This window comes from Bombina bombina, chromosome 2 (genome assembly GCF_027579735.1).
Source record: "Bombina bombina isolate aBomBom1 chromosome 2, aBomBom1.pri, whole genome shotgun sequence".
NCBI lineage: Eukaryota > Metazoa > Chordata > Amphibia > Anura > Bombinatoridae > Bombina > Bombina bombina.
The window spans coordinates 99,574,298-99,597,883 of NC_069500.1; the positions used below are offsets into that span (position 1 = coordinate 99,574,298).

Consider the following 23,586-nt stretch of genomic DNA (forward strand, 5'->3'; position numbering starts at 1 on the left):
TATGTCTGTAAATACTTATATACACATATAAATACATTAATATATATTTATACATATGTATGTATGTGTTTATATGTATATATGTCTGTAAATACTTATATACACATATAAATACATTAATATATATTTATACATATGTATGTATGTGTTTATATGTATATATGTCTGTAAATACTTATATACACATATAAATACATTAATATATATATATACATATGTATGTATGTGTTTATATGTATATATGTCTGTAAATACTTATATACACATATAAATATATTAATATATATATATATATATATATATATATACATATGTATGTATGTGTTTATATGTATATATGTCTGTAAATACTTATATACACATATAAATACATTAATATATATGTATATACATATGTATGTATGTGTTTATATGTATATATGTCTGTAAATACTTATATACACATATAAATACATTAATATATATTTATACATATGTATGTATGTGTTTATATGTATATATGTCTGTAAATACTTATATACACATATAAATACATTAATATATATTTATACATATATAGACATATTTATATAAACATACATATACATTATTAGACATGTTTCTGTATGTATCTCAGTGTTAAAGACCTTTGCAGCCTTTTTTTTTTTTATCTAACTGCTGAGACCTTATATCTTTGAGCCCTTATAACTTGTGTGTACTTTGTAATGTATTTTGATGTGTTTTGTGACACTTTTTATTTTTGGAAAACAGTTAACCAGAGCTCTGAGATCGCGGTAAGGATTCTAGCGTAAACTTGTGATTGCGCTAGCGCAATCGTGATTTTGATCAACTTGTAATATAAGCGCAATTTAAAAGGAGCGCAAACGATTGCGCAAACCCTCGCAAAACCTTTTGTGCTCCACTTGTAATCTAGCCCATAATGTTTGGAGTAAAAAGTATTATGTCCTGTGTAATTATCTAACATATTAAATTGAATATTAAATCTCATCATACTGCTTTACTTTCTGGTGGGAACAAAATACATATTTTTTTATTTTATTTATAACAATATTGGGTTTAAGTAACTTTTTGTAGCTAACAGATTCATCACCTTGTTATATTTAGTTTCTATAGAACTCAGGTTCCAGATTCCCACATAGCAAATTATATAAAAACTGCTTCATATAATGATACTGAGCTGCTAGACAAACTAAAATAAGGTATCAATGTAAAATGATATTGAATAAAACTGTGATAACTACATTGGCTTTTTATCTTTACTTAGTGAATGACCCCTCTGCGCCTGGCCCCTCCTAGCCTGTGACAGTGGTCCTCCTGCTAATTGTAAGGCACGAACATACTGATCTGATCCAGTAGGAGGCAGTAACGAGCCTCCAGCACTGCTTCAAACTGCAAACAAAGAGGGAAAGAAAAAAAGTACAAAGATCAGAAGCTGGAAGGGAGAGGAGGAGATCAAAAGCCGGCAAGTAACAGTAATCACTGGGAGAGGAGGCAGCCAGCGAGAGCTGGGAGAGAGGAGTTATTGGTACAGTCAGCAGCCTGCTGTCATGTGCAGGAGGTCACTGGCTTCCAGCTGAAAGTCTGGGGAGTTCATTGGACAAGGAGAGACAACCTGCATGGGGTAAGGTGCTACCGCAAACAACTGGCAATTGTTAGTTACTTTCAGAGTCTGAACTGCTTCCTCTAGTGCTTGTGCTGGCAGAGTTGCATTGGGTGCATGGGGGTGTGTAATGAATAGGTGTATTGTGTGTGCTACTGAGAGCTGTGCACGCTGCGTGCAGGGGGTCTGGGGAAATAGTGCACCCCCTGGCACCTTATGGGCACTGTAATTGGTGATCATGTGCTGCCCATGCAACCTGTGCAGTGACCATATGGCATGGTGGGAGGATTGACCTCAGCAGCCTGGCATTTGTGGAAATCACTGCACAGTGTAAGGTGTGGGGAATCTCCTCTCACACTGAGTTTGAAGCAGTTTCATTGGCAATCACGTCTTCCTACTGTGCACTACAGGTGCCAAACGTGTGGATTGTATTTTGTTTGACATTTATTGTATCCTATTGTATATGATTTTCGAATTTAGTGCTATTTAACCCCTTGAGGGCTGTATCACTGTGAAATGGTGTTGATACTAAGACAATGTGCCTTGAATGTAGTAACTGAATTGTGGATGTTTGTTGCAGTATGTAGCAAACATTAGGTGGGCAGAAACATAGGTAATAACTACTACTGAAGTAATGACAATAATAAAGATAATAGTTTGGGATTCAGGCTGGTCAAATGATTCAAATTGATCCCCTCTGAGAATTCCCTTGAGTTGAAGCTTTGCATCAATATCTCTGTACTGTATAGAAGCTGAATCACCTTAGAACACATTAAGTCCAAATCAGAATTCCCCAGTAGGAGGGGATGTGAAGCCAGGTCCAAAAACAAAAAAGTTATAAAGTCACATGAATAGCTGGAACTATCAGCTCCACACACACAGCAGTTTCTTAATAAACAAAACACTTTCAGTTGTGTTTTATTATACTTGTTAAAATGATCTCACCCTCTTGCACACATGGGGGGGGGGGTATCCTTGTTCACACAGGCTGCATTTTTTAATTTTTGTTTTGCTTCTTGAAGGGACTAGCTTCTTTTAATGGCTCTATCCCATAGAGCTTACACTCTATTATTTGGCAGTAAATGAGACTGTCCCTGATTACAAGTTTAGCAGATGTTTTGTAGTTTGTGAGTCAATTTAAGTTCGATGCAACAGATGTTTAAAATATTATCATTTCTCATCATTGTTCCATTAGATATCTGACATTTTTACATCTGCTTGTGTTGTACATTTGTATGCAAGAAGTAATAATTATTTTGTTGTGTTTATTATAATCACACACCCTTAGAAACCTATCTCCTGGGGCACTTACTTCATTCTGCATGAAGAACTAATGTGCTCTGACCCAGTATACAGGAAGCAGGGAAAATAAGGTGTGAGTTGCTTCACTGGTCACACAATACACTTTTCCATTATTCTGCAATATATTCATAGACTTATCTATTCTATTGTGGCTAATAGTGTATGTTAACCAAAAAATAATGGAATGCAATATCCTGAAAATTATTTTGGTCTAACCAGGTCCTGTTTTGATATATAGTTCATAAAAAAATCATAGACACAGCCGTCTTTTTCTGCTGAGACCTAGAATACATTTTGAAAATTAAGATTGCATTGGTATGTATCCAACATAATTTGGAAACATCTGTATTTAGTATTTATTAACATATTGTTTAAGGTAATTTGGGGAGATAGTTGTAAGAATGTGGAACGCCCAATAGAACAAGATCCGGCTCTGGGGCCATATTTTGGTACTCCCAGTGCTTTTTACATAGCTTGTAATACAAAAAAGCAAATAAGTAAAATACTCTACTTTGGGGTCTTGCAATAAATAATATGCAGACAACAAGGTGCTTTCTTACTCAGGGAATTTAGGCCCAGACTGGAAAATTGTCCAAGTTGGCACCTCTTCCTAATTGAGGAATCTTCAGAGGACAAACAGCTAACATAGCTCTAAACATAATCAAAGGACTGCAGCAGTATATGGAATGTACTCACAAGAGTTCGCTGTCATCAGTAGTTTAATCAGGATAATAATCAGCTCCACAGTCAGACTGCTAATGTATTCAATAAAAACAGCTTCAAAATAAAATAACTTAAAGGGACACTGAACCCAAATGTTTTCTTTCGTGATTCAGATAGTGCATGCAACTTTCTAATTTACTCCTATTATCAAATTTTCTTTGTTCTCTTGCTATCTTTATTTGAAAAAGAAGGCATCTAAGCTATTTTTTTTGGTTCAAACTCTGGACAGCACTTTTTTTATTGGTGGATAAATTTATCCACCTATCAGCAAGAACAACCCAGGTTGTTCACCAAAAATGGTCCGGCATCTAAACTTACATTCTTGCATTTCACATAAAGATATCAAGAGAATGAAGAAAATTTGATAATAGGAGTAAATTAGAATGTTGCTATCTGAATCACAAAAGAAAAAATGTGGGTTCAGTGTCCCTTTAAATAAAAAGGTTAACAGGTTTCATTGGACACAGCTGCCTTTTTCAAGAAAGTAACACGCTACATCAAGGCTCTTGAAAAAGGCATCTGTGTCAGCTGAAATGCGTTGAGCTTTTTATTTGAGCTATTTGCTGTCCATAAAGCATTGGGTGGTGCCTTTCTGTAACATAGGTTTCCTTCTTTGCCGAGGCAAATTAAGGACTGGTATAAATGGGTCACTTGATTGTGCAGCCAGTGACTTTCTGGAATCTAGCAGTGTTATACTGTAGGCCCAGACTGGAAATTTTTTACAGTAATACTGTAAAATTGCTTTTCCTTTCATGTATTTTCAATGACTTGTTATACCATCTACATAAAAAAAAAAATATGAGAAGTTGCATTTTAAGGTTTATGTGTATATGAATTAGCTGGTTTTGTGCTTTGAAACCACAGCCTATTAAAATTGGTTGAGCTTGCAGGTAAAATGAGATCTCATTATGTTATCACTTTGTGTACACACACACTTGCTTCCTTATCTTATATCTGTTTGTAAACCAAAGCTCAATACTTAGAGAGAACAAAGGAAAATTAAAATTTTATTATTCCTGCTTGGAGTGTAATTTATTCTGCTGGCTGTATTTACATAGGCATGTTAATAGCCTAGACTTTAGTATAGAAACTTTCAGTATAGGTTGGGATTCCATAGGCTTAATCAGCCATTTCAAATGCGGAAATACGGGTAAATTAACTACTTGTTAACAGTTTAATACACTTCAGCAGGTAAAATGGATCATTGGGAACAATTTAAAGAGGAGATATTTTTTTGAGTAAACAGTCCCTTTTTAAGTTCTGGAGTCCACTTTTAAATGGAATTGAAATTCCCAAGTTTCAGATATTTTATACAACTAATGCAGGTACAAACAGCTTAAATGATTTAAGTGTTTTGTTTTTCTCTGTCATAATTTTCTTCCTTTATTGTGTCCAATGAGAGGAAGTTCAGGAACCATAATTACATTTGTACCGGGCTCACCTAAAAAATAACAACAACAAATAATTGTGAGTACAATTTCGTAACTCTATAACTTTAGTAAAAATGGTAAAGGGCTTAGATTTGAGAGCCTAGCAGCAAAGTTCACAAAAATGTCAAGTGCTGTATGACTCATGAGACTGGGACATATGTTCACGCAGTCACTATCTGAGACACACATTCAAAATAGTAACAGCTACGGTCAACAGATAAATGAGTTTGATGATTCGTCCTCACATTGTTCTGTGTTCCCTTTTTGAGGTTAGTTTGGTTAGATGATGCTGTATCTAAATTAAACATGGGAATAAAGTATTACCTGAACTACGTGAGCTATAGTGTGGTGTTACACTGTTCCATAATGGCTGCTTTTATTGGACAATTACAACAGTTACAAGAGTATTTTATTATTCAATAGCATAAAAGTATGTTAATACCAGAGTTCTTTTTTAACATTTAAAAGCATTGAAATACCTAAATTAACCCCCCCCCCCCATCAAATAATATTTATGGTATTATTATATTATTACATTCTGCATGGGAGTTTAATTTATGAATTTCCATGCTTTTCAAGTTGATTGCGAATTAAAGTTTGGAATAAGTTAACATGTTCTTCCATTGATTTTTATAGGTATCATATTGTAATAAATGTATTTGTGTACCTGTGATCTATATAGCTCCAGCACAAAAATCAATATGGTTTCCTTTTTTATCTGAGTGCCTAAGATGTGGAAGGTAAAGGCAGACCGCAACAAACTTGTGTACACCCAATAAGCATGCAATAAGGGATAGGCAAGGTCACACCTGGTTTTTGACATTAAAAAATAAAGAAAACTTCAAATTCCTGCGCCATATATGTACAGACGTCCATTTAATGACATTCTAGTCCCAAATGAGTGTAATGTGCAAAGCACTGCTCAGTGAAAAAGCTAGATCATCTTCAGGCTTGCCTGTTCCATGACCATGTGACTTGCCTGTTCCATGACCATGTGACTTGCCTGTTCCATGACCATGTGACTTGCCTGTTCCATGACCATGTGACTTGCCTGTTCCATGACCATGTGACTTGCCTGTTCCATGCTTATGTGCCTGTTCCAGAATAATGCTTTAGTCATTCCTGTAGCAATAAGTAAGGTAAGGAGAGCGTTCCCACTTGCTTTAGTGGTGCAACCTCTGCTCTTCCCTGGCTTTTGAGACTGTAAAATGTTATTTTGTATATTACTTTATTTATTGTCATGAAGACCTCATGATTTTAGGTTGTAAGAGATTAACGTTTTTATTTTCTCTGTGTGTTAATTATTTAGTTTTTCCAGATAAGTGGAACAGAAAACAGTGTCCCTATCAAGACACAAACCTGATGTTGATTAAAGGGGAAACTCTAGGATATCTTAAAGGGATACTGAACCCAATTTTTTCTTTTATGATTCAGATAGAGCATGCAATTTTAAGCAACTTTATAATTGACTCCTATTATCAATTTTTCTTTGTGTTTATTTGAAAAAACAGGAATGTAAGCTTACGAGCTGGCCCATCTTTGGTTCAGCACCTAGCTAGGGCTTGCTGATTGGTGTCTAAATGTAGGAGCATATGGCTATTTGTTAAGAGGTATAAACGTCACCTCACAGCATGACTGAAAGTCCCCTTTATTTGTTCCAATGGTAAATCCTAGAGTTTCGCAAACGCTAGGATTTACCATCACTTTAAGTTTTTGTCTTTGTCTAATATTTGAACCATTTTACTGAAGAGACTAGTAATAGCAGTACTATATTTTTAGATTGCTTTATGCCAAATTGTGTTTTGTGATTTTTTTTTAATCTGTTAGTCTGTGTTTACTTTAAGATTATCCATATCATTTTAAATTGGTGGCAGCATAGAGATAGTTTTGTGTGGGTGGCATTAGAGGGGAGTTTAGGCATTTTTCTGACTCTAGTGCAGACTATAGCGAGATTGTTGCAACCACTGAACTAAGTCACAGGCGTGCGTGGAGTGGCTAGGCTTTGACAAACTGGTTAAAGTGGAAAGGGTCTGTAAAGGGGCTTTATGACAACTGGTGACGGTTGTAGGAATGGTTAATCTCTGTACGTCACCTTTTATTTTTGCTCTTTTTCCTGAAATTTTCCTCTATGTCTGAGAATTGGAAGTGCAACCTATATACTTCATAAGCCTAACCCTGTTACATATCTGTCTCTGGCCTCAGTAGAGGTGATAAGATAAGGGAAGTAAAGACAATGTTAGTTTTATTAACACATTATAGTTGTAAGACTTTTCTAGTAGCAAAGCCAGCTTGGCTCTACTAAATGAGACAGCTTGTGGGGAGAGTTTGTCCATTAAAAACAATTGCAGCAAACAAGGTTTTTATGTATTCTGAACTTTTTTTTCACACGACTGCTACCTTTAATTTATTTTAATACTACAATACAATCTTGTAACTACAAACAGTTTTATGTCCTAAAATAGATTAAAATAAAATAGATTTTAAAAAACTGTTTTCTCTCTCTGTATATAAAATAGTAATATGAATAGTCTGCAAGTCCTAATAATGACACTGTGTAGAGGATCATTTGAAGCTTGTAAACATAAGTGTTTTTGAATCTGATGATTGGTGCATAGTATTTGTGAATTACAGGGATTGATTAATCCCTCTGTGTCACTGCCCTGTAACTGGCAGATGACTCATTAGAAGTAATTATTTTCTTTGGTTTGTGGCTCATACTAAAAAGATGGAGCAAAAGAACAAATGTGCTCTTTAATTGTTTCCTGGAAGCTTATTAAACAATCTGGTTCCTTTTCATGTATATAAAACAAACCTCTTTAAAAAAAACTAGACAAAATAAATGGAACCACAAATGTTAAAACAAATGTCTCATGTTTAGCTGCAGCTGTTTTCTCCATCTATTTACAAAGTATTTATCACAGTTCCACTCAGGGGTTTATCCTATCATGATATACATTTAAAGCAGTACAAGTGTGCACTCCTCACGCCAGTGACCACTAAGCAGTTGAACCAGGACTCTCTGATAAATATATGGGTAATCCATGAGCAGATTTATGGAGCCTATGGGGGTAACTGGATAACACATGGAAGGTAGACTGCCTGGGGGCGTGTCCTAACATTGTGGGGTGTAGGAGTTTGCTAGTTCAGTTTGTAAAACTAGGGCCTTAAATGGACAGTCTACACCAACATTGTTATGTTTAAGAAGATTGATAACATCTTTACTATCCATTCCCCAACTTTGTACAACCAACATTGTTATATTAATTTACTTTATAACATTTAAACCTCTACATTTCTACCTGTTTCTAAGCCACTACAGACAGCGTCTTATCACATGCTTTATTATTAGCTTTTCACAACAGGAGACTGATAGTTCACGTGGGCCATATAGATAACATTGTGCTCTCTCCCGTGGAGTTGTGCATGACACTGCACTAATTGGCTAAAATGCAAGTCAATAGATAAATAAATAAATAAAAAGTCATGCGATCAGTGGACTGTCAGAAGAAGCTTAGATACAAGGTAATCATGGAGGTAAAAAGTATATTAATATAACTATGTTGGCTGCACAAAACTGGGGAATGGGTAAGGGATTATCTATCTTTTTAAACAATCAACATTTTGGAGAAGACTGTCCCTTTTAATTGGATAGATAAGGTGTGAAGAAGAAGAGTAGGACAGACCCCCCAAAACCATGACAATTACACATAATTAAGGACTGTTGGGCGTTTTGTGTGTAGGTTTCTTGCTTTTTTTATTAAAATTGGAATAAAATGTGTTTGTTTGTAGAAAGTTCTATTGTAATTCTGTTTTTCTTAACAATTCATTTGACCCTGTAATTCAATAAAGAATTTGATATTTTAATCTACCTTGGCAAATTTGAAGAAATTGGTTCATTACTTTTGAGATAGTTAAAGTTATGGTAATTCCTAGTGTTTGTGGATTTACCAGTGCTACAAATAAAGGGAACTTTTAGTCATAAAGTATAAAATCTCCTTTAGTTGCCTGTAGCGTATGCCGCGCTGAGTGCCTCAAGCCTTTCACGGCAGAACACTATCTTTTCAATAAGGTGACGTTTTCCACCTCTTGGCTAATAGCTGTGCAGCCCAGTTAACATTATGCTGTATGGCTAGCACGCTATTGTCTAACATCACCTCAATGATAAAATAGCATTCTGCCGAGGGCGGCCTCATGCACTCAGCGCGGCATACGCTGCACGCAAATAATGGAACTTTCAGCATGAAGTATTTTATAATATTACTGGGATTTACCATCACTTTAATATTATATAATTTACGTTTTTTGTTTACCAATGGTGGAGAACAATTTTTTTATTGGTGTACTAGCACTTAAATTTTACATTTATTTTTTCAATATTTACTTAAGTAATATCATTTTAGACAGAACTTCGGCTTATTATTCTCAGACTAATATTAGCTTTGAATATTTCATTCTCTATTTATTTAGTGTTTAATGTCACTCTCAGGACAGTTTCTTACATATCTCAAGCATTCCCTTACAGTCTTCATTGTACTGCTGCTAATAAAAGTTTATTCCATACGTGAGACTCATCTCTGATGCTGATTTTGAGATATGATTTGCACTGCATCCAGGAGCTGATCACTGCACTAGTCTTTGCGTTCTCCAGGGAAAAGCAGAACGAAGAATGTAAGGGCTCTTTTGAGTTGGGTCCACCCACTAGGAGTCCAAACGCACACACTTCTAGTTCCGCTTTTACCTGGGGCCACAAAATCTAGTGGGTGGACAAACAAGGTTGCCACAACTCAAAAGAGCCATCTGGAGGGGAGAACAGCAGACAGAGGGTACCCTGCAACCTTGCCTAAATCTGGCTTTGTGCCGCTTAGCATTTTATGAAATATATTATTGTATGTTTCATAGCCATAACATTATATGCTAAAAGGTACAGTTAACACATGAGATTTTAATATAAATGTTTAGTTATGTGTATCAAAACAACTTGGTGATATACTTTCATTATTTATTTTGCCTTCTTTTCATGTAATTTAGCACTTTAATTCTAACATAATGACCTTGTCTTCTGCAGACTTAAAGGGACATAAAACCCAAATTTTTTCTTTCATGATTTAGAGCATATAATTATAAACAACTTTCTAATTTACTTCTCTTATCTAATTTGCTTTATTCTCTTGATATTCTTTGCTGGAAAGCATATCTAGATATGCTTAGTAGCTGTTGATTGGTAGCTGCACATAGATGTCTCCTGTGATTGGCTCACATTGTGCATTGCTATTTCTTCATTAAGGATATCTAAAGAATGAATCAAATTAGATAATAGAAGTAAATTGGAATGCTGTTTAAAATGGTATTCTCTACCTTAAATATGAAAGAATTTTTTTGGGTAAAGTGTCTCTTTAAGCACAGATTGGCTTCTCCAAATAAGGCATTGGTAGGTGGAGTTTGGCTATTGGGGGAAAAAATGCAGGAAACCAGGTGTTTTTTAAAGGGAAACTGAACCTAATTTTTTGTTTGTTTTATGATTCAGCAATTTTAAGAAACTTTATAATTTACCCCCTTTATCAAGTTTTTTTTGTATCTTTATTTGAAAAAAGCAGGAAAGTAAGCTTAACAGCCCGCCCATCTTTAGTCCAGCACCTGTGTAGCGCTTGAATATTGGTGGCTAAATGTAGCCACCAATCAGCAAGCGCTACATAGGTGCAGCTGATCAGAGCACCAGTGGGGCCTGTATCATGTCAGCAGTTAAAGGGACAGTCAACACTAGAATTGTTGTTGTTTAAAAAGATAGATAAACCTTTTATTACCCATTCCCCAGTTTTGTATAACCAACGTTATAATAATGGTTATAATAATACACGTTTTACCTCTGTAATTACCTTGTATCTAAGCCTCTGCAGACTGCCCCCTTATTTCAGTTCATTTGACAGACTTGCATTTTAGCCAATCAGTGCTCACTCCTCGGTAAATTCACGTGCGTGAGCTCAATGTTATCTATGTGAAACACATGAACTTACGCCTTCTAGTGGTGAAAAACTGTTAAAATGCTTTCAGATTAGAGGTGGCCTTTAAGGTCTAAGAAATTAGCATATGAACCTCCTAGGTTTAGTTTTCAACTAAGAATACCAAGTGAACAAAGCAAAATTGGTGATAAAAGTAAAATGGAAAGTTGTTTAAAATTACATGCCCTATTTGAATCATGAACGTTTGTTTTGGATTTGACTGTCCCTTTAACAAATTCATTCATTATCACATGCTACAACACCTTAGGCTCTCTGTGTTTAAAAGGCTGGTGCACGGCACATACTTTAATACGCATTTTGAAACCTTTTATTTAGAAGCATTTTTGCTAATACATGTGTAAAACAAAAATACTTCTATTCAGTAATGAAATGCATCCATGTGGATACCAGTTTTGGCTGCAATGTACCTTTTTAATTACAAATGTTTTGACCTGGCTGCTATGTTATTAAGTAGGCAACATTAATATTGTGTAATTACAAGGTGTTTAGTGTCTCTTCAAAAATATTGGTCTTCTCCCCTTGTAGTAGGAAGTTGCCCATTACTGGTTTACAACATGTAATTCGTAAGAATACATTGTAATTAATTAGGCTCAGCTTGTGCAACCTAAATACCAGCGTTACATTGTAATTCATTAGGCTCAGCTTGTGCAACCTAAATACCAGGGTTACATTGTAATTCATTAGGCTCAGCTTGTGCAACCTAAAGCCTAGTGTTACATTGTAATTCATTAGGCTCAGCTTGTGAAACCTAAAGCCCAGCATTACATTGTAATTCATTAGGCTTAGCTTGTGCAACCTAAAGCCTAGTGTTACATTGTAATTCATTAGGCTCAGCTTGTAAAACCTAAAGCCCAGCATTACATTGTAATTCATTAGGCTCAGCTTGTGCAACCTAAAGCCCAGCATTACATTGTAATTCATTAGGCTCAGCTTGTGCAACCTAAAGCCTAGTGTTACATTGTAATTCATTAGGCTCAGCTTGTAAAACCTAAAGCCTAGTGTTACATTGTAATTCATTAGGCTCAGCTTGTGCAACCTAAAGCCTAGAGTTACATTGTAATTCATTAGGCTCAGCTTGTAAAACCTAAAGCCCAGCATTACACTGTAATTCATTAGGCTCAGCTTGTGCAACCTAAAGCCTAGTGTTACATTGTAATTCATTAGGCTCAGCTTGTAAAACCTAAAGCCCAGCATTACATTGTAATTCATTAGGCTCAGCTTGTGCAACCTAAAGCCTAGTGTTACATTGTAATTCATTAGGCTCAGCTTGTGCAACCTAAAGCCTAGTGTTACATTGTAATTCATTAGGCTCAGCTTGTAAAACCTAAAGCCCAGCATTACATTGTAATTCATTAGGCTCAGCTTGTGCAACCTAAAGCCTAGTGTTACATTGTAATTCATTAGGCTCAGCTTGTAAAACCTAAAGCCCAGCATTACATTGTAATTCATTAGGCTCAGCTTGTGCAACCTAAAGCCTAGTGTTACATTGTAATTCATTAGGCTCAGCTTGTGCAACCTAAAGCCTAGTGTTACATTGTAATTCATTAGGCTCAGCTTGTAAAACCTAAAGCCCAGCATTACATTGTAATTCATTAGGCTCAGCTTGTGCAACCTAAAGCCTAGTGTTACATTGTAATTCATTAGGCTCAGCTTGTGCAACCTAAAGCCTAGTGTTACATTGTAATTCATTAGGCTCAGCTTGTGCAACCTAAAGCCTAGTGTTACATTGTAATTCATTAGGCTCAGCTTGTAAAACCTAAAGCCTAGTGTTACATTGTTATTCATTAGGCTCAGCTTGTGCAACCTAAAGCCTAGTATTACATTGTAATTCATTAGGCTCAGCTTGTAAAACCTAAAGCCCAGCATTACATTGTAATTCATTAGGCTCAGCTTGTGCAACCTAAAGCCTAGTGTTACATTGTAATTCATTAGGCTCAGCTTGTGCAACCTAAAGCCTAGTGTTACATTGTAATTCATTAGGCTCAGCTTGTGCAACCTAAAGCCTAGAGTTACATTGTAATTCATTAGGCTCAGCTTGTGCAACCTAAAGCCTAGAGTTACATTGTAATTCATTAGGCTCAGCTTGTGAAACCTAAAGCCTAGTGTTACATTGTAATTCATTAGGCTCAGCTTGTGAAACCTAAAGCCCAGGGTTACATTGTAATTCATTAGGCTCAGCTTGTGCAACCTAAAGCCTAGTGTTACATTGTAATTCATTGGGCTCAGCTTGTGCAACCTAAAGCCTAGTGTTACATTGTAATTCATTGGGCTCAGCTTGTGCAACCTAAAGCCCAGGGTTACATTGTAATTCATTAGGCTCAGCTTGTGCAACCTAAATCCTAGTGTTACATTGTAATTCATTGGGCTCAGCTTGTGCAACCTAAAGCCCAGGGTTACATTGTAATTCATTCGGCTCAGCTTGTGCAACCTAAAGCCCAGGGTTACATTGTAATTCATTCGGCTCAGCTTGTGCAACCTAAAGCCCAGGGTTACATTGTAGTTAATTTATCTGGTTATCCACTTGCCAAACAGATATTCTATGTGTGAACCAAGGAGAAGTACTTTGACTCTTATTAACCTTATACTTTCTCAAACAGCAAATGTGCAGTAAAATAAAAAAAAACAAGAATCCGGATATGGCCACATTTGGACCAAAAATAGGCCCAGGTATTTTAGCAGCCTGCTCCCCCCTCCTTTTGTTCCCCAAAACTGACAAGTATAATGTACTAGGTTGATTTACAAAAAAAATTGTAACACCCTCTGTCACTGTATTTGGTAAATTGGTTGCTATTGGAGGGACATGAAACACAATTTTTCTTTCTTTCATGATTTAGATAGAGCATGCAAATTTAAATAACTTTCCAATGTATTTCTATTATCTAATTTGTTTTGATTTCTTTGTATACTTTGTTTGAAAAGTATACCTATTTAGGCTTAGAAGCTGCTGATTGGTGGCTGCACATATATGCCTCTCATCATTGACCTTTTTAGCTAGCTCCCAGTAATTCATTGCTACTCCTTCAACAAAGTATACCAAGAGAATTAAGCAAATTAGATAATAGAAGTAAATTGAAAATTTGTTTAAAATTATATGACCTGTCTGAATCATGAAAGAAAAATGTTGGGCTTCATCTCCCTTTTAAAGGGCCATAATACCCAAATGTTTAAACACTTGAAAGTGATGCAGCATAGCTTTAAAAAGCTGACTAGAAAATATCACCTGAACATCTCTATGTAAAAAAGAAAGATATTTTACCTCACAAGTTTGTCAGTAGCCACATCCCATTGTATAGGATTTTTAAGCAGCATATCAGTATGTCTGTCCCGGGACAGCGGAAGGGGCGAGCTTATGTGCACTCTCATCATATTTCCCTATTCAGTTTAAAGGAAGTTTACCATGAAATCTCATGAGATCACTGTAAAAGAGTTCATGAACTCAGCACTGTTGAAGCTGATTGGCTGCTGTTCATTTCTTCATTTTTTTTATTGTTTTACCTGCAGCTGGGCTGCAGCTGAGTATAACTTTTTACACTGAACTTACTCTGGTGAGCTGAGGAAATTGTGAGGTAAAATATCTTCCTTTTTTACATAGAGATGCTCAGGTGATATTTTCCTGTTAGCTTTTTACAGCTATACTGAATCAGTTTCAAGTGATTTAGCATATGAGTATTATGTCCCTTTAAGTAGCAAAAAACTTGAAATGTAATAAAGAAATTGAAGCTGTTGTAGTTCACGTCTTAATAAAGAATACCGATCGATTATCAGCCTTTGTAATCAAAGTTACTCAAAATAACAGGCATCTGGCTCATAGACACAGCAAGGCAGTGAGAGATGGGGCTAGCCATACGTCATGTGCAGGGATAATAATAATGGGCGGGCTAAGGCAACAGGCCCCGCATCTCAACTGGCGCAGCCCACCGGGCAATATATTGGCATTTGAAAATGCATAACTAGCTACTTAAAGGGACACTGAACCCAAATCGTTTCTTTCATGATTCAGAGCGAAAAATTTTAAGCAACTTTCTAATTTACTCCTATTATCAATTTTTCTTTGTTCTCTTGCTATCTTTATTTTAAAAGCAGGGATGTAAATCTTAGAAGCCAGCCCATTTTAGATTCAGCACCATGGATAGTGCTTACTTATTGGAGGCTTACATCTACCCACCAATAAGCAAGCATAACCCAGGTTCTCAACCAAAAATGGGCTAGCTCCTATGCATCACATTCCTGCTTTTTAAATAAAGATAGCGAGAAAACAAAGAAAAAATGATAATAGGAGTAAATTAGAAAGTTGCTTAAAATTTCACCCTCTATCTCAATCACGAAAGAAAATGTTTTTGGTTCAGTATCCTTTTAATTATTCATTTGAAATTGAAAAGGATAGTAAAGTCCAAATTGTCTTGATTCAGATAGGGCATGTAATTTTAAACAACTTTCTAATTTACTTTTATGATCAAATTTGCTTTGTTCTATTGGTATTCTGAGTTGAAAGCTAAAACTAGGTAGGCTCATATGCCTATCTGAATTAATTTGACAGTTTTTCACAGCTAGAGGGCATATTTCTTGTGTTTCATATATAACATTGTGCTCACGCACGTGGAGTTATTTAAGAGTCAGCACTAATTGCCTGAAATGCAAGTCTGTCCAGAGATCTGAGATAAGGAGGCAGTCAGCAGAAGCTTAGATACAAGGTAATTACAGGGGTAAAAAGTATATTTCTATAACAGTGTTGGTTATGCAAAACTGGGGAATGATAAATAAAGGGATTGTCTCTTTTTAAACAAAAACATTTTTGGTGTTTACTATGCCTTTTTAAGAAGAAAAAAAAAATGGACTCATCCTGCTGTAAAACCAGCTCAGGGGTCTCAGCATATTGTTTCCTAGGGATAACGGAAAGCAAATGCTTCTATGTGTGATCTATTTATTTCATGTTTTATATTCTGTTTGTATCTGCAGGCTCTAAACCTCCTCTTGAGCACGGTCAGACAGTCTGCTGGCTGTGATTCATGTTTTGGGATTTTAATATTTTCCCTTAGGCGTTTTAGTCCCTTACGTTTCCCTTTTTAGGATTTGAGGATGTGAACCTGTTTTTGATTATTGATATAGTAATATTAGAGTGTCCTAGAATTTACTAGTTTTGACCATTTTTGTTTAACAAAGTTTTGAACTAAACTTTAGCTCATATTTTTATTTACACTTATTAAACATTCATGTTTTGTTTTCTTGACCTTGCAACAATAACAGCTTAAATATATTTTTTATTGTATACTCATTCTATATTATTTACCATTGTACTGTTTTGTTTTTAACAAATTAACAGTATCTTTCACCCTTTAAGGACACAGCTTTCAGTTTGCTCAATTGTTTTATGACTGAAAAATTCCGTCATATGTCCTTAAGAGGTTAACAGGTATGCAGTGTTTATTGATTCTCATTTTCAGTTAGTCACACTCAATGCTTTTATTAATATTGATAACTGTTATAATATGTTTAGATTTAACATGGTATAACTGTCTCAGTAATCTTCCGCACGTTGCTTTGTTATATGGGATTGACATGTATGTCAACTTGTAGGAATTAGCAACAAAGTCTAATATAAATAATACCTTGTGTATAAATGCATGTGTTTCCTATCTATGAATAAAAGAGAGAAAGCTATACTAAATAGTTTAGACATTTTTAATGCCCTAAATCTCAGGGGTGAAGGATGAAATATTTCTTGAGCAACTTATATTAGGCGTTTTAGCCATAACATTAATGATTATGGTAGCGTTTCTTTTTGTAAACATAAGCTAAATTGCACAAATATTTTTTACACAAGTATAGGCTTGTTTAGGACTTGATAAAACTAAAACTCAAAAAGGTTACTTATTCATATCTGTTTTGTATGTTTATGTGTATAAGTGGATAGATAGATATAAATATTAAGTAGTATTTTTTTTTTTTTTATTCAAATTTGGGTATCACATGCACTTTTTTTTTTTTTTTTTTTAGTCACAAAGAAAAATACGTTGGTACTTTTGCTCTGTGAGTATTACAATTTGATGCTATTTCTTTGTTTCTCTTCAGGAAAGAGTTGGCTGTTTAGATAACCAAACTGTGCTTATCTGCTGTCAGTTTTTGTAGATCATGTAACTCATGACTACTCTTAAAAACAAAAAACATTTTTTTAAAGGAATTCCACAGAAACGTTACACCTTTGTGCAGTTTTCTGATTCAGGCATTTTATGCAGTTATGCGATAGGTTCAAGAAATCTATTTAATATTTAAAGAACAATTTTTTAAAAAGTGAGAACATATGAGGATCTAGAGAACTTATCACAAAGAGATGAAAGGGTTTGGTTGATACAATAGGGAAGTGAGAATTTATGGTTCAAGTGGGCTGTTTGTTTCAGAAGTGTGTGTAGGTTTGTCGATTTATCAAGCCCTTCTGAACCTGCAGTCAGTATTTATCAAGCAGCGGTCTTCCCTACCCTGTTCTCCACCTCTTTTCAATCTCCCCAGTCTCGTCCAACCAGGGAGATTGACAGCTCCTGCTCACACGTGATTGGCTCTGCGCAGGCAGGGGGTGGGAACTTTTAAATTCAATCAGCTGATTGCTGCCCGCCAGAGGAGAGGTCGGGCGGACAGGAGCGATTATTTATGCCCCTGTCCACCTGTGTTTGATAAATGCAGCCCTTAGTTGTTTGATGAGAGCAGTTAGAAGAAAAATTATAGAAGTAATATATTAGGACAGAGATCTCCACAATCAGCTCTGTTAATGCAATACTGCAGCATGCAACCACAAATACTGTGGACCATGAGCACTTTATATGCAATAGTACAGTTTGTCGCTAAAATCATTTAGATCACAGCCACACAGCATTGGGGCCACACCCGTCAGGGGGTTTTAAGTGATTGTCCAAACCACTGAGCCATTAGTGATTTTGTTTTATTGAAAAAGCAGTCCATTGCATTCCATTTGTACATTTCAGGAACAATGCATTTTTTAAAGGGACAGTGTACACCAATTTTCCTATAACTGTATGTAATAGACACTACTATAAAGAAGAATATGCACAGATACTCATCTAAATATCTAGTATAAAACCGTTTAAAAACTTAGAAGCTCCCAGTTTAGCACTGATGATGAGGTAAGGCCGGGACACCCAGTGAAAGGGGCTGGGAAAACAAGAAGATCAGATATTCCCCTTCCCTGCATATGAAAAGACAGATAACAACATAAACAGGAGCCAGCAGGGGTCTGTAAACGCGAGTATGCATCTGACACTGTGATCATCTACAAAACATTTATGCAAAGAAAGATGTAGTGTACAATGTCCTTTTAAATTCATTAATGGCAATAAATTGGATTTTGACTAAAATGAAAAAGAATCCAATTTAATGTTATTGTATTATTGTCATCAGTGTGAGTATAAAGTAATGTGGTCATCAGTAGTGACTGGGCCTCTGTATTATTGTCATCAGTGTGAGTATAAAGTAATGTGGTCATCAGTAGTGACTGGGCCTCTGTATTATTGTCATCATAAGTGTGAGTATAAAGTAATGTGGTCATCAGTAGTGACTGGGCCTCTGTAATATTGTCATCAGTGTGAGTATAAAGTAATGTGGTCATCAGTAGTGACTGGGCCTCTGTATTATTGTCATCAGTGTGAGTATAAAGTAATGTGGTCATCAGTAGTGACTGGGTCTCTGTATTATTGTCATCAGTGTGAGTATAAAGTAATGTGGTCATCAGTAGTGACTGGGCCTCTGTATTATTGTCATCAGTGTGAGTATAAAGTAATGTGGTCATCAGTAGTGACTGGGCCTCTGTAATATTGTCATCAGTGTGAGTATAAAGTAATGTGGTCATCAGTAGTGACTGGGCCTCTGTATTATTGTCATCAGTGTGAGTATAAAGTAATGTGGTCATCAGTAGTGACTGGGTCTCTGTATTATTGTCATCAGTGTGAGTATAAAGTAATGTGGTCATCAGTAGTGACTGGGTCTCTGTATTATTGTCATCAGTGTGAGTATAAAGTAATGTGGTCATCAGTAGTGACTAGGCCTCTGTATTATTGTTATCAGTGTGAGTATAAAGTAATGTGGTCATCAGTAGTGACTGGGCCTCTGTATTATTGTTATCAGTGTGAGTATAAAGTAATGTGGTCATCAGTAGTGACTGGGCCTCTGTAATATTGTCATCAGTGTGAGTATAAAGTAATGTGGTCATCAGTAGTGACTGGGTCTCTGTATTATTGTCATCAGTGTGAGTATAAAGTAATGTGGTCATCAGTAGTGACTGGGTCTCTATATAAACTTTTAGGATCTGAGAAAGAGAAAACCACAGCAAATTTCCTATCAATTCAAGCTCCTCTTTAATATATGTGAGACCCTCGGTGAACTCACATTCTCATACCTCATTTCTATTTTGTAATCCAAGACCGGGCTTAAATAGGCTAGAGGCAGAGTCTGGTTGGTCCATGTACAGAATGAACGTTCCAGGGTGGAATATAGATGGTCCAAGAGCAGCGTCTTTGTGTTATAGAGAAAGGTTTGGGCATTCCTGGAAGGGACTTAAAGGGACAGATAGAGCATACAAATGTAAACAACTTGTCAATGTACTTCTATTATCAAATTTGCTTCATTCATCCTTTGCTGAAGAATGGTATTGAACTACTGGGAGCTAGATGAACACAGGTGAGCCAATGACAAGAGGCTTATATGTGCATCCACCAATGCATTTAGCTCCCAGCAGTGCATTAAAACTCCTGAGCATACCTAGGTATGCTTGTCAACAAACGATACCAAGAAAACAAAGTAAATTAGATAATACAAGTACATTTAAAAGATGTTTAAGATTGCATGCTCTACCTGAATCATTGAAGTTTAATTTGACTTCACTGTTCCTTAAAATATTAGTATACTATTGAAATGTGGGACACTGGGATTAAGGCACCAGTTGGGGAGGGTCCTGCAAATTACATGAAAACTGGAAAGAGAACATTAACATTAAATACTGTAACATCACTATAACTGCACATGGTGAAGTCAGGGGGTGTTCTGCAGTGTGGGGGACCCTAAAATCTCGATTAGAAGGAGGACGTTAGTGCTTTTGGTTAAAGTAATTTTTCTTTATCTATGCATCAGAAATCAATATATATATATATATTGCAATAGATCTGTATACAAAGTAAATATATCAGAAGCATTTAAAATTTAAATTTGTTAACAGCAATTGCATTGTTTTGCATTCCAAGGACAGACCACTTGAAAAGCCCCTTTAGTGTTGTTTGCTTGACCTATCTTGCTTTGATCTATTAGGGACAAATATAAATGAGCACTGTGAATGGCAACCAATCATTGTGCAGTCTGTGCACTAGAATTCTACAGAATGCTCTTAGGCTCTTTGGAGGAGTAAAAAAACTGCAATTGTCAGCTTTAAGTTACAAGGAATAGCAGTTAAAATAAATAATGAATGTGTATTGCAGAGTTTTTTTTTTGTTTTTTACTTTAAATAATTAAACTTTTTTATGGGGAATTCAACTTTGAGTTTATTGTCTCTGCTCTTGCTATCAAGATCAACATAGCCGTGCTATGTACCACTTCACGTTGTCAGCAAAGGTTTTATAATTTTGTTTATTGAAAGGGAAAAGAGGTCATTTATTTTATAGTTGTGGTATGAAGTTCAGAACATCATAAAACGGCAGAAATTCTTTTCTGTCTGAGTATGGGAGCGCAGTAAAATCTTCTGTCTGTAACTTCAATAAGCAGATAAATTCCTGCTGTTTTGAAAATGTAAGTGTTATGTAGCTTCTTATGTGTCCAAAGCTAAACTTATCTGAGCTGAGGGGAACTTAGTGTGGTATCAATCCATATCCAAACGATACATAAATACATCCTGTATGCAAAGGGAATGTGTTTAGGAAATAATGACCTAGCTTCAATTCCTGAAACTATCTCACTAAAAAAAACTCATCCAACATTTACAAGTTGAAAATTCTGGAATTTATAAAGATTTTTAGCCGCCCCTCATAAGAGTCGCTAGTTTTGAGATTAGCTCCATCACGTCATAGAACGAGTTTCTCTGTAAAAGATACCATGATTACAAAAACGCCAAAGAAAAAGGAAAATGGTAAAAAATTAAATTAAATGAAGACCCCTTTTGAAAGCTTTGAAAAAATGAGACTTAACCGTAAGACTAGTTACTTCACAGGGAAATAAAGACCTTAGGAATTCCACAAGCTTGAAAAAAGTTTAGGTGTAAAAGCCAAATAAAAGTTTCTAGAACGCCACGAAAACGCCCAGACATGACCCTTATTCACTTTTTTGAGGTTTTGCGATGCCTCTATCATGTAAATAATGTTTATATACAATTACAAACATTTATATAACTCATTTAATTAAAAAAAAACAACTTTCCAGTTCACTTCCATTATCAAAATGTGTCTTTTTATAGACATAGTTTCTGAGGTGCCAGCTCCTACTGAGCATGTGCAAGAATTCACAGCATTTACGTATATATGCATTTTCTGATTGGCTGATGGCTGTCACATGTTCCATGTTGACAAAATCTAATACTCATTTGAAATTCAGACTGAGTGATTTTGCATTGTATTTTTATTATGCATTTGTTGATTGTGCTATTCTACTGTTACTGTATTTACGGCTCCTTTTAAAGAGACACTAAATTCAAAATTAAACTTTTGTGAAAGAGCTTGACATTTTAAGACTTTCCAGCTTACATCCATTATAAAGTTGCAATCAGTCTTTTTTTTATATGTATATTTTATGAGGCACCAGCGCCTACTTGGCATGTGCAAGTGTTTACTACGTATGAATCTGTGATTGGCTGATGGTCATCACATGATACAGGAGGTTGGCAAATTTAGAGGACATTTTTAAATTTCTTAGAAAAAAAATCTATTGCTCATTTAAAATTCAGAGTACTATTGATTTTATTGTGAACTTGTTCTACTGCATTTAATGGTCCTTTTACAATAGTGTTATAATTGTTGTTCCATGTTGTCAGCAGAGCAAGATATTTTCTAACTTGGCTCTTGACACAACTATATAGGTTAAAGGCAAGGAACACCGGAAAAGATAGATGAGACGAGCCTCATGAATTTCAAACAAGATCTCTCAACAAGACCCCTCGGCATCTTAACCTATGTCTATGTATTTAGCTCAGTGTCACAAAGAAGACAAGGATACATATGGTAATCATACTTCCCAACATCTGCTGGATTATTTCCAGAATGTGCGAGGTTAAAAGCTTGTGGGCAATGGCCGCTAGTAACTTGTGATTGGGGCCATTTGCAGGAGGGCTGGGGTTATAGAAGATCTCTAGGGGTATCTGGGACGTCCATGGGCATTTCCCAGGTGGTCAATAGGTGTAGCCTCAGGAGCAGCAAAGCGCTGCTGAAGGGTGACTGCACATATGTCTCTTGTCATTGGCTCACCCAATGTGTTCAGCTACCAAGAGAATGAAGTACAATTGATAAAAGAAGTTAGACATGTGCATTTGTGTAATTCTTTTTAAAACGAATTCCAACATTGGCCAACGCCACCAGCATTCGACCCTTTTTAGAGACGAATTTTGTTCTTGTGAAATTGCATCTCACAAAGATCTGGTTTTGCACAGATCTTTGTGTTGTGCTTTCACAAGATAGAAATCTGGCTTCGCAAAAAAAAAAATTCTGCTAGCGGCGGCCATATTCTGCAATTGTTTTAAAATGAAATGACACGAATGCACGTAAATTTTATCTGAATCATGAATTTAAAGCAATACTGGGCCAGTCATAATCCTTTAGAAAAGTTTATCTAGAGATTTTTCTTTAAAAAATAAAATTAAAAAAATTCACCATTTAAGTCTATGAAAATTTTGTAGATCAGTTGATAAAGTTTTTTTTACAGTTTTTTTTTTTTTTTTTTTTTTAGATATTTATTTTTATATAGCTCATAATGGCTAGCATGATCCAGTTCCTGAATGGCTTCATTGCCTTTCTTTGTTTATAGGTAGATTAGCATCCTGGACAGGCTGTGAGAAAACCAAGTTATTTTTAAATTAAAAAAAAAAAAAAAAAAAAAACTTTTAATATAACAGTTGCCTATGCTCAGGAAATGAATAATTTTAAAAATAATTTCCATGCTGATTTAGAATAGCGTCTGCCACATTTTTAGTAATAATATATACTGAAATAGATCTGGTCTTTGAGCAATTGTATGACAAAGTCTGCATTTGTTAAAAAAATAATTTAACAGCAGAATAGTTCTGCTACTTGAGTGACGGAATAATGACAAAGCTTTAGTAAGAGCGCTTGTATCACAACAGGATACAAATTGTCTGACACTAATAACTAAATTGATATTTAAAAGAAAAAATTAAAATCAAATTCCACAACTGCTAAGCAAAATGAAATGTAGTACGATTGCTTAGCATTTCACTACATTGCACTTACCAGCCACTAATTAATGTTGATTCATTAAAAATATTGATTAGAGCAGTTGTCTCATAAATCATTTTTATATA

The 23,586-nt window shown here is 35.5% G+C and overlaps 1 protein-coding gene across 3 annotated transcripts in view; it reads left to right on the top strand.

Annotated features, from left to right (window-relative positions):
• Nucleotides 1-1,425: 1,425 nt before the first annotated feature.
• The window catches only part of RAI14 (retinoic acid induced 14), a 484,372-nt gene continuing 462,211 nt past the window's right edge, over nt 1,426-23,586 (top strand). For 2 of the 3 annotated variants that reach the window (XM_053701193.1, XM_053701195.1), the window contains exon 1: nt 1,426-1,621. The gene's annotated coding sequence lies outside the window, so the exon portion shown is untranslated. Of the gene's footprint in view, nt 1,622-17,066; nt 17,100-23,586 lie in introns of all 3 variants that reach the window. The other variant, XM_053701194.1, reaches the window with a different exon arrangement.